The sequence below is a fragment of the Pinus tabuliformis genome, chromosome 7 (assembly GCF_031772625.1).
Source record: "Pinus tabuliformis cultivar Carrire ecotype Pingquan chromosome 7, CPIR1, whole genome shotgun sequence".
Taxonomy (NCBI): Eukaryota; Viridiplantae; Streptophyta; class Pinopsida; order Pinales; family Pinaceae; genus Pinus; species Pinus tabuliformis.
Genome location: NC_142293.1, coordinates 131,819,455 through 131,835,071, shown reverse-complemented (window position 1 = coordinate 131,835,071; position 15,617 = coordinate 131,819,455). Strand labels below are relative to the sequence as shown.

The window sequence follows — 15,617 nt, the reverse complement described above, 5'->3', positions numbered from 1 at the left end:
GAAGATTTGATCAAAGGGTTTCCCCATATTGGGGTTTGTCCCTGGCTAGCCGCCACATCTTGTGTCTCTTGTCTTGGCTTGTTTTCTGTTAATCATTTAATGTTCTATCTGCACTTTACTTATGTACATGTGATTGCTAATCTGTGAATAATAATAAGAAAGATAAGTAAACTGCTCTAAGCATAGAACATACCATAATTTAACATGGGGGCATGCAAACTTATGGCAAGCATAGTTTTTCATTTCAAGCTTGTGTAAACATAAAACCGAATCCAAGCAGAGTTCTCCATGGTTCAAGCTTGTGTAAAAATGAACCCATGCCCAATTGATTGTCATTTTTATCAGCTAATTTATGCTAGATGAGCCTTGGTTGTTTAATTCCATCGCCACCATCTCTTTGGCCAATCATATGCTTTCACTTGGTTGTTTTTCCTTTCCTGAGGGACCACAGCAATGAGTGGTTTTATTAGCCAGCCTCTTGACCATTACATGTTTAGAGCAGTTCCACTATTACCAGAACCAGTTGCTACCCTTTATACCACTCGTTCCTCCAGGCCGAATCACGTTTCAACTCTTTTCTTGACTCGTAAAACTCATATGAAATATTGCCCAGTGTTTTTCCCTTTTGACTCGTAAAAGAAAATAAAATGGGGGGTCTGCTTTCAGCTCTTTTCCGACCCTTTAAAAGCGAAAAGATAGTCGAGCCCTTGTTGTTTCGAACTCGTTAACGGATGCGAAACGTCGTGTGCCTAGTATAAGTTTACCCCTTTTTCAAGCTAGGATGCACTATTTACAAAAAAGGTACTCCTTGACTGAAATGGTCAAGCGATTCTCTCAAGTATTGTTTTCTACCTTTTCGGGCTCGAGAGACACAAATGTACGAAAAGGGACTATGCAAAGTTTTCTTTTCCATGTCTTTTTCAAACTTTCTAAACATGAAAAAGATACCGAGTTACACCTTTGTCGGACTCGTTAAACTATTAAACGACATCAGGTTCGTCGTCATGACGAACATGAGCTTCTCCTTCCTAGGGCTCGTTAAACTTACTAGGTTGGATTCGTCCAAAGGATGAACTTACAGTGCAAGCATATGCTATCCCCTTCAAGCTTGCGATTAAAAAATAATTAGGGTGGGAAATTTGGAAATCTATCAGTTGCGTCGGCAGCTCACTCTTGAACATGACACTTTCTGCTTCGTGTCGGGTTGGGATATCCTCCTTTGTATTGTTGACCTTTCATTTTTTGCCTTCCATTTGATCTCTGCCAAGTCATCATGACCACCGATCCTATGGATCCAAAAGCTGCCAAACTTTCAGTTGTCTCGCCGATATGTTCAAGAGTTGTCCTTCTGCAGTTACACTTACTTATGATTCTCTGTATCATCCAAAATCATTTTACATCCTTTCGTCTCGTGTCGATGATGTGGGAAACATTATGGCCCTCCTTCGACACGGTCATTTCCTGTCAACTTCAACTCATTATCCGAGAAGTTGACCGAGAGACTCCCTTCCAGTACCTTAGAGCTTGCATGCCCTAATGGCAAGTTCTTCGCACTCGATGACAAGTTCACATCATTGGCTTTCGATCGAGTGATTTCACGAGTGTTCAACTTCAGTTCCTCTATTCACATTCCATGGATTGTGCTGATAGTACCTTGAGGACCATTGTCATTATTGGTGGTTTCTCTCGCACTTGTTAACAGTTTACATCATTGACTGGTAATCAAGCAACTTTCTAGCATGTTCGACGTCAACACATCTATTCACATGTTAGAATTTGTACTTTGATCGGGTCGTGTTGGAGCGCAAGACCCTAGGCTCAGATCAAAAAAGTCCAAGTTGCGAAGTGATGTGACATGGTTATGATGATATGCATGTGTCTTTCAGATGGCTGGCTGCGACTAGACCATGAGTTATCATATGTGACCCTTCTCATTATTGGATGGTTGCGACCATACTTGGTTTCATTGTGATCCTCTTTGACAGATGGTTGCGCCCATGCCTGGATCCATTCACATGATCATTATCTGGATGACTGCATCCATACCACGATTCATGTATTGTTTAACAGAGTTCTCAGTTATGTATATGTATCTGTACTTGCTTGCAGGTTTTCCAATGGCAGACTACGGTTCCCCGCATTGATTCATAAAGCATTTCATCCCTCACTCTAGTTTGGCCTTCACGCTTTAGGGGGCATCTGTTACACAACATTTTGTCACTATCCCTGTACTCCCTGTTCCTTGATCCTAGAGGACCTCTACAGTGAACCCTACATGTTTTCCCTTCATGAAGACACCCCCATTGTGTCCCTCTTCATGAGCAGATCAATTCCCTTTTGCACCATTTCCCTGAAACTTCTGTTTTGCCCAGTTTACAAGACCGGCGCTAATGGCCTTTGTCTCCCCCGCGCCGATGTGCAGAGATTAGCACTATCCCTAGCGCCGACCAGAGCGACTGAGCTATGTTCCAATCACGTTGGTCCTGTTATGGAAAGTTTTTTAAATTAAGAGTCGAAGCTTCCAACTCTAGAAGCTTCGTAACGGAAGTCGGGTAAATGGTTTGGCCAGATGGGGTCGAGGATGTCAGTTTGGGCTCCTTTCCCCTATAATGATGGAACTACCTCAAGGGATAAGCCATTCTCCCATGAGAAGAGGATCCATCTCCCATCCATTCATCCTATATAAACCTCCTTTTTCCCAAGCACAAGCTAGTGTTAGTGTTGAAGTGTTAATGTTGGTGTGCTAGTGCTATTTTGGTTTGAAGTAAATAACAAGCTATCACTAGTTGTATCTATCTAGTTGTGTGAGGGAGAAGTGAGATTTGGTTTAGAGTGAAGCCTAAAGGGAAGAGCCTTAAAACTATTGTGGATTAAGGCCTTCATGGAATGCTAGCAGAAGTGTGTGGGAACTTGGTCTTGTCAGAGGAGGACTGCAACGTCAAAACAATGGTTGTAATCTCTCTTTGATATTAATATGTGCAACTATCAATTGATTTCCTACATGATTTGTCATCTTACATATTTATGGCTTAATGTTTCTTGACTTGTTAAGTAGGTTGAATACAATTTGTCTATTATCACGGTTGTTTGTTGTTGTTTACTTGTTTCAGGTGCTTGAAAAAGGAAGCGAGAGATAACTGGAGAGAGCAAGCAAGGACATCATCAAAAGGGATAAGCGTACTAAGAGGTACGCCCTCTTAATTGGTTCTAACCTAAGGAAATCTTCCATAGAATGTATCTATTGTGGCTAGACCCATTATCGGGCTAGAGGAATTTGTTTGTGTCCACACTTATAATTTTACTTCACCATAGTACTACGTCACTCTCCCTCTACGTCTCTGGCTCTGGAACAATGTTGTCACTCAGGACAGTGGCCTCTCTACAACAAACTCTCTGGATCTCCTAGCTGGTGTCTTCAGTCTCCTATGATCTACAATCCTCTGATACCATGTGAAAATTTCTGAATCTACACATCAGAAATCCAAATGCAATCATTGGTTTATCATCTCCTACTTGTTTTTACATTCAACAAGTTCTTTAATTATTAAACAGCAATGAAAACACTATTGCAGACTACAGATACATACAGATCATGAACTGAAAATAGAACGAGACAAATACACAAGGGACACCGTTATTTTTGGACAAACGTCCCCGAAAAAACCTAATGCGGGAAAACCGGTGCAGCAACTCTGAGGGTTTTCTATTATTAAGCAGTAGTTCTGAATACAATTCTAGATGCCCTCTCAGCAATCTAGTTACAGAGATAAGAATATACTAGCAGAAACCTAAGTGAGATTACCTCACTTCACCCGGCAAAATCTCTCCGTTCCGGCAACTGGACTGGTTGTCCCCGACTACCACTGCACTGCCCCTTCGCAGTTGTTGCGTGGGCCTACGTGGAGCACACTGGGACACTACATCAGCACTACGCTGCCTCCTCTGCCTCGTGGAGCTCTGACATCAGCCTTCTTGGTTGATCCTACTGCTCCCAGGATGAATTTGGATTTTTGTTGGACGGTGGCTCTACCGAACATTGGAAATGTGTGGGCCCTTCTTGGCCCAGCGTCAGTCTCCTTGGGGTCTGCGTTGCCTCCTCTAGTGTCGCTTTGCCTCTCTCTGCTGTGTATTCGAGGTCCTAGAGAATATCCTCCAACCTCAACTATCCCTGCCCCTTTGCTGCAACAGATCACTTGTTCAATTTTTGTTGGAATTTCTAAGTTTAACCTATTAGAAATTTTTCCTGTACTATCTGATTTATTTCTTTCTACTTGTTTAGTTACTTAACAATTTATTTACCATGTAAATACTGAAAATAAATACAAGTATAGTATCAAACGCATACAGATCATCAACTGAAAGTAAACAAGCACACAAGTGACACCGTTGTTTTTTAACTAATGTCCCTGGAAAAACCTAATGCGGGAAAACCAGTGCATCTATTCAGAGGGATTTATTATTATGCAATTTCATAATACAACTTGGGTGCCAGAAATGGCTCACCCAACAAAGAATGCCCTCGACAGTAGTACCTCTCAATCAAAGACAGATATTCTGGCTAAATCACCGGATGAACGATCCCACAGCAACAATGCAGCTTCTGCTGCTCTGCGTCACCCTATCCGACTCTCCAGCTCCCAGTCTGTCCCCCGAAATTCTCCCAGCGTTGCCTCTAGACCCTGCGTCAGCCTCTCTAGCCCAGCATTAGCCTCTTTGGCCCAGCGTCAACCTCTCTAGGCTCTGCGTTAGCCTCTGGAGCCTTTGCGTCTCACATGCTGGCCCTCTCTGGCTCTGCGCAACTCTTGGTTGCCTCTATGTGGCCTCTGGCTGGCTCTGTGTGGCCTCTAGCTGGCTCTGCGTCAACCTCTCTCGGCTTCTACATTGATCCTCTCGGTACTAACTCTGCCTCTCTTCTATGTATTCACTACCCCTTAACTGCAACTCAGATCACTCACTCAATTTCCTCAGCAAGCCCTGCCCCAGAAAACCGAGTTCTTGATCTCTCTCGATGTGTTCTCCAACTGACCCTCAAGCCTCCTCTTATATTTTTCTCGTTGGTCCATCAACGGCCGAGATTAAATCTCTAATCAACAGCTAAAATTAGATTTGGCTTGATCCATGACTTTTGGACCATTCTAACCTAGTTCTGTATTAATACCCATTAATATTTTATTTTTCCTGAGTTTAGACTTAGGAACTCCATTAAAAATATTAATTATTTTAATATCTCCCAAACCGGTTAGAATCTGCCCAAACCATTTCTGGGTCTTGGAGATCTCATGTGCTTTAGCCTCTCCACCAATTTTCATGGCTAGAGAACATCCGATGCTACCCCAAATCAACAATTTTCTCAACAAACCTCGCCCCAGGAAAATCAAACTGACTGATCTCTCAAGTGTGTCTCCAACTGACCCTCAAGTCTCCTCTTATACTTTTCATGTTGATGAATCAACGGCCGAGATTAAGTCCCTAATCAACGGCTAAGATTAAAACAAACTTGATCCTCGTCACTTAGAAGCTTCTCACACATATTCTTATTAACACCCATTAATATTTTTATTTTCCTAAGTTTAGACTTAGGAACCCATTAAAAATATTAATTATTTTGATAACTCCTCATCTGGGTGGAATTTCTCCAAACAATTTCTGGGTTTTGTAGATCTCATGTATTCTAGCCCATCCTCAAAATTTCGGAGCTAGAGCACATCCGATGCTACCCAAAATCAACACGGATGTACCATGGACATGTCAACCCCTTTAGAGGAAGAAACCACCTAATAGGGTCCTTGGTTAACCCCCTTATTGAGCTTGGAGATACCTGTACATGCTAAAGCCCACTATGGAAGGGCATGCCACCATGAAGTGTCCATTTGATTCCATGATTTGTGAGTTATTTTACTCGATTACTCTAATGATTTGTTATACTGGAAGGCAAGGGGACGCATTGGACTATACAGGATTGGCACTTGTAGGGTGAGCATTGAGAGCCATGGGCATCCACCATAGCAGAGACCACTTCATGGACTCCCAGCACCATTCATTGATTGCTCGTGTTCCACTTTTTGGATGAGGATGATGCACCTGGATCACCACGCCCAGTCAGCTTCACAGTTGTACCATACACTTGGCAAACGTTCCAGGGCCTAGATGAGGATGTGTCTCACCATGGGAGACAAAGGGAGGGATTATGTCATCATTCTAGCCCTTACATATGGTTTACAGGCATTGTCGATCCACTTGGAGACCCATGAGGATGCCATTGTGCCCCCACACCCACTTGGGGACACCACATGTGACTTGTTTGGATATCAAGGGGCCAACCCCTTGATCATTGTGTTTGGAGCAATGTTGCGAAAATCGCAATTTTTTCGGCATGGCGATTTAATCAACAATTTTTTCATTTCGAAAAAATCGCGATAAAATCCTAAAAATCGCCAAAAAATCATAAAAATCGTCAAAAAATCGTGGATGCTTCGATACTTAAAAATTTGAAAAAAAAAAAATTATATTTTTTTAATGTTGCCGATGTTTTGCCGATTTTTACCGCTTTTTTCTCGATTTTTACGATTTTTTCCCCTCGTCGATTTAATCCCAATCGCAGTGTTCGCAACACTGGTTTGGGGCCTATTCTCTCAACTTGGCACACTTTGGACTCCACTAGGCCTTCTCAAATGCGCAACGACTCATCATGTTTATTATTGGAGCTATCTTGGTGGGCTTGTCACAAAGATATATCATTATTATACATTATTTTATTATTTGGGGCTAAATTAGGCCATTTGAATCCCCAATTGGATTGTATAAATAGATGAGAGGATGATTCATTTCTCTCATCATCACTTGGATTGGATTAGTATCTCTTGAGATTTTTGCACTTGTTCTCTTGGACGAAATTTGGAGTTTCTTGATGCACTATGATGTTTGGATTTTCGCTATTGTCTTTGGAGCTTCTATTTATGTGAAATTGATGAATGGATATACTCTCTCTCTCTTGTAAGTAAAATTTAATGCTATTTTGTTTTCTTACTTGTCTAATGCATGAGATATTTTATCATTGTTCTTGTAAGGGCCATAAATAATGTGAAATTCTTCTTAAAGCCTTGAATAATTGATATATTGCATGCATTGTCATTGAGAGGAGGGTGAATGTTCCTAGAGGCACCCTAATAGGTTAACAAGCCTTGAAACTTCATCTCTTTTGCAAGTTGAAGTATAAATCTCTAATGACCTAGTTATTGCACTTGGAAAGGCTAGCGAAGGTCATTTAGGGCTCCTTAGCTCACGAAACTTCTTGATCTAGGTGTATCTTGAATACATTAAGCCCAAGAAGCAAGGCATTGATCCTCGAATGCCTTTGATGGTCAAAATAACCTTTCTTTTTTTCATCTTTTCCAATTATAATCCTAAGCCTAAAAGGTCTCCTAGGGCACTATTGACCACTGAAATGTACTTGAAGATTTAATGACTCCATGCCCGAGGATATGTCAAAGGCTTCATGTACCATCAGAGTTCATTATATCATCAAAGTTTTTAAAGTCTATTTATTCTTCTTATCTTCTTCTCATGTTATACTCAGATTCCACAAGCCCTATGGGGATGATGTAAAGTGATGCTAGTATGATGAGTTGAGTCATATAACAGGCCTAGATAACTTGGAACGTTGTCATCAAGTGAGTTTACTCTGGGAGGTTGTTTTTACTTGGTTAATTATTAGGTATTTTTGTTGATTTAATAAATAATTGAGTTTTTCCTCCACGCATAACCCCAAAGTCGGAGTGCGGCTTGATGACAAGCCCTTGCGTGAGTCCTAGTATCTAGAGTCATCGAATATTACCATACTAGATCACTCGTAAAATTTCACGGAATTTGATTAAGTTTAGGGATCAATTTTTTAATTTTTTTAATTTCCCGCAAGGCAGAAATTCGAATAAAATATGAATGTAAAGTGTAATAAGTGATGTCTAGAGAAGTTGTATAGGGTATGTGTGCTCAAAATTACACCTTTCATCATCAACTTTCTACTATGACATACTTTGAAGGGTAAAAAATAAGTTCTAGACCCTCAAAACCCACTTTTCCTAAGTTTAGTGGAACATGTGGCAATAAATTGAGTCAGCAATTAAATAAATGGAGAAAAAGAAATATCCACACATGCGTAAATGATGTGGAAATTCATCTAAAGGTCAAATTTGAGTTACCAAGTGATGTGGACTCCCCATAATCACAAATCAAGCAAATCGAATTTTTTGTGGAGAAGACAACAAGTTCCAGTGATAAGATCCACGATTTGAGAAAGTTAACTCAAGCTTCAAGGAGATATCATGAATTGACTTGAGATTGGATTAGAGTTTACTTGAGTGAGGTCTCTTACCATGTGAAAATTTCTAAACAAAAATTCTATTACTGCAGCAACTGATTTATTTTACCAACTTATTTCTCAATAAGTTATTTACAAAATCCCTTCAGTAAATATTAAAATAAATTCTACTGCAGATATTACACCATTATACAGAAACAAATATATGCACAAGAATCAAACACATCAACACAGTGATTTTTGGACAATTGTCCCCGAAAAAACCCAATGCGGCAAAACCGGCGCAACAGAGGAGGGGTTTATTAATCTTCAGCAACAATCGCTTTTACAGAAGAAAAAAAAAAAAAAAATTGCATAAACACTGGGAGAAAACACTTGAGACTTTGCTCTGAGACTTTCTGACACCCTGGAGGACTTCCCTTCCCTACTGCACCAGCCCTGCGTCATTCTGTGCGGCTCTGCGCTGCTCTATCTTTCTCTGTGTCATCCCTACGTCTCTATGATCTGCGTCTCCCTCTACGTTGTCTCTCAGAGTCCCTGCGTCACTTCTTCTGAGCTCCCCGACTGCTACTAATCACCCCCTCTTCCTCCACCCTGCAACTCTCCCTCTGAAATCAATCTCACTCTCTTTGAGAATCGATTTTCCTTGGGATGTTGAGTATCTGTTGGTGTGTCTCCAAATGACAAGTCGTCTCTTATACTTTTCTTGTTGATGAATCAACAATCGAAATTAAGTCCCTATTCAACGACTAAGAATCAAACAGACTTGATCCTCGTCTCTTAGAAGCTTCTCATCCTTATCTTTATTAATACCCATTAATATTTTTATTTTCCTAAGTTTAGACTTAGGAACCCATTAAAAATATTAATTATTTTAATAACTCCTCATCTGGATGGAATTTCTCAAAACGATTTCTGGGTCTTGGAGATCTCATGTGCTTTAGCCTCTCCACCAATTTTCATGGCTAGAGCACATCCGATGCTACCACAAATCAACACTCCCTCTTAGCGAGGAATGTGCTCTAGTAATGTTCCACCACTGAACATCACACTGATCCTTCTGCACCGGTACCTGTGCTGATGCTTGGCCTACTGCCCAACATCCACTGCACTGTTGCTTCCTGTACTGCTGCCCATGGCTCTGCCACTGCCACTGCTACATCTGTACTGCAGCTCCCTCTCAACATGCTGCCCATGCTGCCCATAGCACTACCACTACTAACTGTTGCACTGCAACTTCTGATACTTATCCATTTCTGTTACTGAAATGGATTCTTTACCATCCCCATCTTCTCCCTAAAATAAATGAACTTTGTTCTTCCTAGGGCCTTGGTGAGAATGTCCGCCACCTGTTCTCCTGTAGGAGTGTAGCTCAACTGTACAGCTCCTCTTTGGACACAGTCTCTAACAAAGTGACACCTGATATCAATGTGCTTTGACCGATCATGAAAAATTGGATTCTCAGAGAGCTTGATGCAACTTTGATTATCACACATGATCCTGATCGCATCCATCCTTCTATTGAATAGGTTCACAAGCAACTTTCTAAGCTATATGTCTTCGCACGAAACTGTGCTAGCGTCCATATATTCTACTTCAGCTGAGCTCAGAGCTACGAATTTCTATTTCCTACTGCACTAGGAGGTCATCCTCGATCCAATGTTGAAACAGTACCCAGCGGTACTTTTCCGATCTACTAAATTTCCAGCCCAATCTGCATCAGTAAGGCCACTCAGTCTGATGTCATTACTTCTGGTGTACAATGCTCCATACTCAACTGTTCCCTGTATATATCTGAGAACATGTTTGGTTGCTACCCGCGCCCTCTTAAGTTCCACTATGAACTGACTGAGGGTGTTGATAGTGTAACAAATGTCTAGCTTGGAATTGACCAAATACATCAGGGACCCTATGAGCTGCCTATATAAGGTGGGATCAACATCTTTGTCTTCTGATACATCAATTTTCTTCCAGTTGGTGATCATTGGAGTAGCCATAGGCCTACAGTCCTGCATCTTGAATCTCTTCCGGATTTCTATAGCATATCTCCCTTGTCCAAGGAAGATCTCACCCTTCTACTTCCAAACTTCCAACCCCAGGAAATAATGCATCTGTCCCAAATCCTTCATGCCGAATTCTATGGTTAGATTCTTCTTGCAGTCCTCGATGAGCCTAGATGATCCTGTCAGGAAGAGATCATCCACATATAATACTAGGACTAGAGGCTCATTCTCTACAACCAGATAGTAGAGATTGGGATCTGCATCACTCTTGACGAACCCCATCTTTTGCAAGTAGTTATCAATTCGACAATACCAAGCTCTAGGTGCCTGTTTGAGCCCATACAAGGCTTTCTTCAATCTGCATACATGAGATTTATTCTCATGTGTCTCAAAGCATTTTGGTTGTTCAATGTATATTTCCTCTTCTATCACCCCGTTCAAGAATGTCATCTTGACATACATCTAATGAATCTCCCACCCCATCTATGCTACAAAAGATATCAAGGTTCTAACAGATGCATACCTGACTACCAAGGTGAAGGTCTCTCGTAATCTATTCCCTCCTTCTGAGCATACCCCTTAGCCACAAACCTGACTTTTTATCTTTCCACACTGTCGTTTGCAACGTATTTTATCTTGTATATCCATCTCGAACCTACCACTGATCTGTCCTGAGGCCTAGGCACTACTTCCCAGACCTCATTCACCATTATAGAGTTGTATTGGTCCACCATCGCATCCATCCAAACTTGATGTTGAACGGCCTCCTTAAAACTGGAAGGTTCCCCAACCTGAGGTACTAAGGCCTGATATCTGTCTGGCTATATTCGCTCCCTTTTACTGTTCCTCGGTGCACCAATGAAATCTTCTGCATCCCGTAGAATTTGTCGAAGTTCCCCGCTCTTTCTTCCTCTAGTAGTAGGTGCATCTGTTAGCTCTTCCTCTTCCTATGACTCCTGTTCTGAAGAAGAATTTCTGGTACTTGCTTCCACTGGTTGAAGTGGTTTGACCAACAGCTCATCTTTTGACTGCTCCTCGGAAGGCATTTCTAGAGATTTTATGAAGGCCCTATCCTCCATGAACTTTACATCTCTCCAAACTACTACCTTCCTGCTCCCTGGAAGATAGATTCTATATGCCTTATCATTCTCGCGATATCCCACAAGATATCCTTTCTTTGCAGTTTGATCTAACTTCTTCCTCTTCTTCTCAGGTATAAGGAAATATGCTAAACTCCCAAATATCCTAAAATGACTAACTTCGGGTGTCTTCCCAATGAAGACCTACTCTAGAGTAATCTTGCCCAATGCCCTATGAGGAGTTCTATTCTGGACATAGACTGTCGTGCTACATGCTTTTGTCCACAGGAATTTTGGCATATCTTGATCATACATCATTGCCCTAGCTACTTCCACAATATTCATGTTCTTTCTTTCTGCTACTCCATTCTGCTCCAGGTTGTAGGGAGCTATCCACTCTTTTCTGATGCCCTCCCTAGCGCAAAAATCGGTGAAGTCCTTGTCGACATACTCTCCACCATTGTGTGAGCGCAACACTTTTATCTTCTTTCCTGTCAAATTCTCCACTAGAGCCTTGAATTCTTTGAATCGACAGAAAACCTCATCCTTGGTTTTCAGAAAATAGATCAAAGTCTTCCTGGAATGGTCATCGATGAAGGTGACGAAGTATTCGGCACCACTAAGAGCTTTTGTGGACATCGGTCTGCAGATGTCTGAGTGTATCAATCCTAGTACACTCTTGGCCCTATTGTTACTTCTAGGAAACGCTGCTTTGGCATACTTGCCCAGAGTACACCCTTTGCATACATCATCTCATTCGGTACTTAGATCTGGAACTCCCGTTACAATTTTTCTGAGAATTCTCAGAGCCCCATGGTGCAAATGTCCCATCCTTTTGTACCATAGTTCATTCAAATCCTTATCTCCATTACTGCCTATTAGTGCCATTGGTGATTCTAGCTGCAACCTATACAACTTGTTACTTCTGATTCCGATCTGGACCACCTTTTTCCAACTTGGGTGTTTGACGTATACTTTCTCCTTAATGAAGAAAACGTCATAGCCCTTGCTTTGAAGTTGAGATACGGAAAGTAAGTTCATCCCCATTCCTGGCACATGCAGCGCATTGGTAGCTCAAAACCGCTCTCCCATTTCTGTTTGAAAAACTATAGTACCTTTCCCAACTGGAGTACACTTTGCCTTATTCCCCATGGTGATCTGAAAATTCATCCTTTCTTCCTAATAGTCTGAAAAACATTCCCGTATTCCTGTCATATGCTAGGAAGCTCCACTATCTATATACCAAACCCCCGAGGAGGCAGAGCATGCTATGCAAGCAACTTCTTCTTCCAATCTAGAAGCCAACATAGAGAAATCGTAATTTCTATCTCTTGTGCATTCTTCTGAAAATCTGCACAAGTCTCCTGAAGTGGATGCCTCTGCACCATGCTCCTTTTTCCCTTCCTATCTCTAAATCTTTGCTCTAATACCATGTGAAAATTTCTAAACAGAAATTCTATGACTACAACAACTGATTTATTTTACCTACTTATTTCTCAATAAGTTACTTACGAAATCCCTTAGGTAAATATTAAAATAAATTCTATTGCAAATATCACACCATTATACAGAAACAAATATATGCACAAGAATCAAACACATCAACACAGTTATTTTTGGACATTTGTCCCCGGAAAAACCCCATGCGGGAAAACTGGTGCAGCAGAGGAGGGTTTTATTAATCTTCAGCTACAATTGCTTTTACAGAAAAATTGCATAGACACTGGGAGAAAACACCTCAGGCTTTTCTCTGAGACTTTTTGACACCCCGGAGGACTCCCTTTCCCTACTGTGTCAGCCCTGCGTCATTCTGCGTTACTCTGTCCTTCTCTACATCATCCTTGCGTCTCTATGGTTTACGTCTCCCTCTTCGTTGTCTCTCAGAGTCCCTGTGTCACTTCTTCTGAGCTCCCTGACTACTGCTAATCACCCCCTCTTCCTCCACCCTGCAACTCTCCCTCTGAAATCGATCTCACTATATGAGAATCGATTTTCCTTGAGATGTTGAGTATCTGCTGATGTCTCTCCAAATGACCCTCAAGTATTCTCTTATACTTTTCCTGTTGATGAATCAACAGTCAAGATCAAGTCCCTAATCAACGGCTAAGATTAGAACAGACTTGATCCTCGTCTCTCAGAAGCTTCTCATCCTTATCTTTATTAATACCCATTAATATTTTTATTTTCTTAAGTTTAGACTTAGGAACCCATTAAAAATATTAATTATTTTAATAACTCCTCATCCAGATGGAATTTCTCAAAACGATTTCTGAGTCTTGGAGATCTCATGTGCTTTAGCCTCTCCACCAATTTTCATGGCTAGAGCACATTCGATGCTACCACAAATCAACATACAACTCCACTTCACTCTCCCATATGTCCTCTCATCCAATTCGAGCTCTCTCATCAAGGATTGTGTGTGCCTCTAAGGAAGACATCAAGTTGCCACTTGGGAAATTCGAATTTGCATGAAGCAGCATTGAGATTGTCACATATTTGTCTTGGAATTGTCACCATTTGCCTTGGGATTTGCTCTCAAGCTTCTATATAATAGAGCTATGGGCTCTCACTATGTAATGATTGATACGAGTTATTGGGCTTGAGGATACTTTGCTAGATTGTACAATAGTATAAAGATTATTTACTTGCTCTAAATAGAGAATGTTTTAGTTGATGTGCAATATATTTCTAAGATTTTCTCATCATTGCATGTGATTTAAGCCCATATGGATTTAATTTGTCTACGTGAAATTGTGTAGAAAATCTTTCTTTGGAAGTTCTCGGAGGAACCAACCCACTCTTGAAATACTCAAAGAGAACCCACGTTTGTCAATTTCCAAAGCCTCATCTTTCGAATTTGTCTTACAGGAATTTATTTTGGGTGTTGGGATCATATCTCAAGCATAATCCATTTAATATTTATTTCTCAAAATATTGTGTTTCATTTGCTATAATCTTGTTATTTTAGAGCCAAATTATGGCTAAGCAAAGAGGAGAGTTTACTCATACTCTTTAGCTTAGCCTTTGTAGACTATTGTATATATACATTTGTAATTTTCTTGATTAATTTCATAGCTAACACTTGGTTTGTTTTGCAGCCCTCTCTAACTTGTTCTTGTGGCAGCTTGCGGGATTCATTGTTTGAAACTTTTAACAAGTTGTGTGCAGGACCTTGGGCTCTCACTTCAAGACTAGTTTTCAAGGGAGGTTGTGGGTTGTTGTGAGGGCTGCTAATTTTTTCCTCAAGGGCCGAGAGCTAGAGGAGGCTTAGCCTCTCTCCTCTTGCATGCATTGTGATTGTAAAGTGGTTGATTTGTGAATACCAAAATAGTTCACACATTGGGTAGATTTGGGGAGTTTCACAATCTAATTTTTACATGTAAACATTTCTCCAAGATTGCAGACTTTAGAGGCCTCTCCTCTATGACATACATTTGCCAATTACTTTGGGCATCTAAGGAGGAAGTCTAGTGCATTACAAGCACAAGTTTTGTAGATATTTCCTTTCTTTTCGAAGTCTCTTGAGAGGTCTTTTTCATTGTAACTATTCACTAATAAAAACGCTAAATTTCCTTGTGAAGGAGCTTGGGATATTTCCCATGGTATCTCTTCTCCCCATTTAGAGGGAGGATCTTTGCTTGTGGGTGAACTTATCATCTTAGTTTAATTAATCTAGTTCTCGTTTGCTAATTTCATTTCACTCATGCATGATTAGTTTTTGACATAGTACTGACATCCAGATTCATTTTAGCACAATTGTGACATTTGTTTATTTCAATTTTTTGAGTGTTTGCATTGAGCTTTCCATTACAACACTTGCAATATCCTTTTTTTATAGCAAGAAAGTACTTTATACAATTAGCAAAGCTTAAACTGGTTTAGTTTAGCCATCTTGGTTTCACAAGTCTCTTAAGCATTTTGCTTTATCATTGTCAATTTAATTTATGTGGCATCTTGGTTATTATTGAACATTCTTGTGTTGAAGCAATTTGGCATTGACTCTATTTCTTGCAAAGCAATTGTGGACTTGTGAAGTTTCATCTTCATTTCCATTTGAAGATATTGGTATTTTTACTTAAGCATTGTCCATTATACTCAAGCACCAATACTTTATTTTGGAAGCAACAACATTTACTCAAGCATCTCACTTAGTCACATTTTATTACTAATTGGCATTTCCAAAATTAACCTCCAACTTAAGTTGGTTGTATAGACTTT

The 15,617-nt window shown here is 40.5% G+C and overlaps 1 protein-coding gene across 5 annotated transcripts in view; it reads right to left on the bottom strand.

Moving 5' to 3' along the window:
- LOC149246111 (vesicle transport protein GOT1-like) overlaps positions 1–15,617 on the bottom strand; it is a 200,654-nt gene that overhangs the window by 136,731 nt on the left and 48,306 nt on the right. The window lies entirely within an intron of this gene.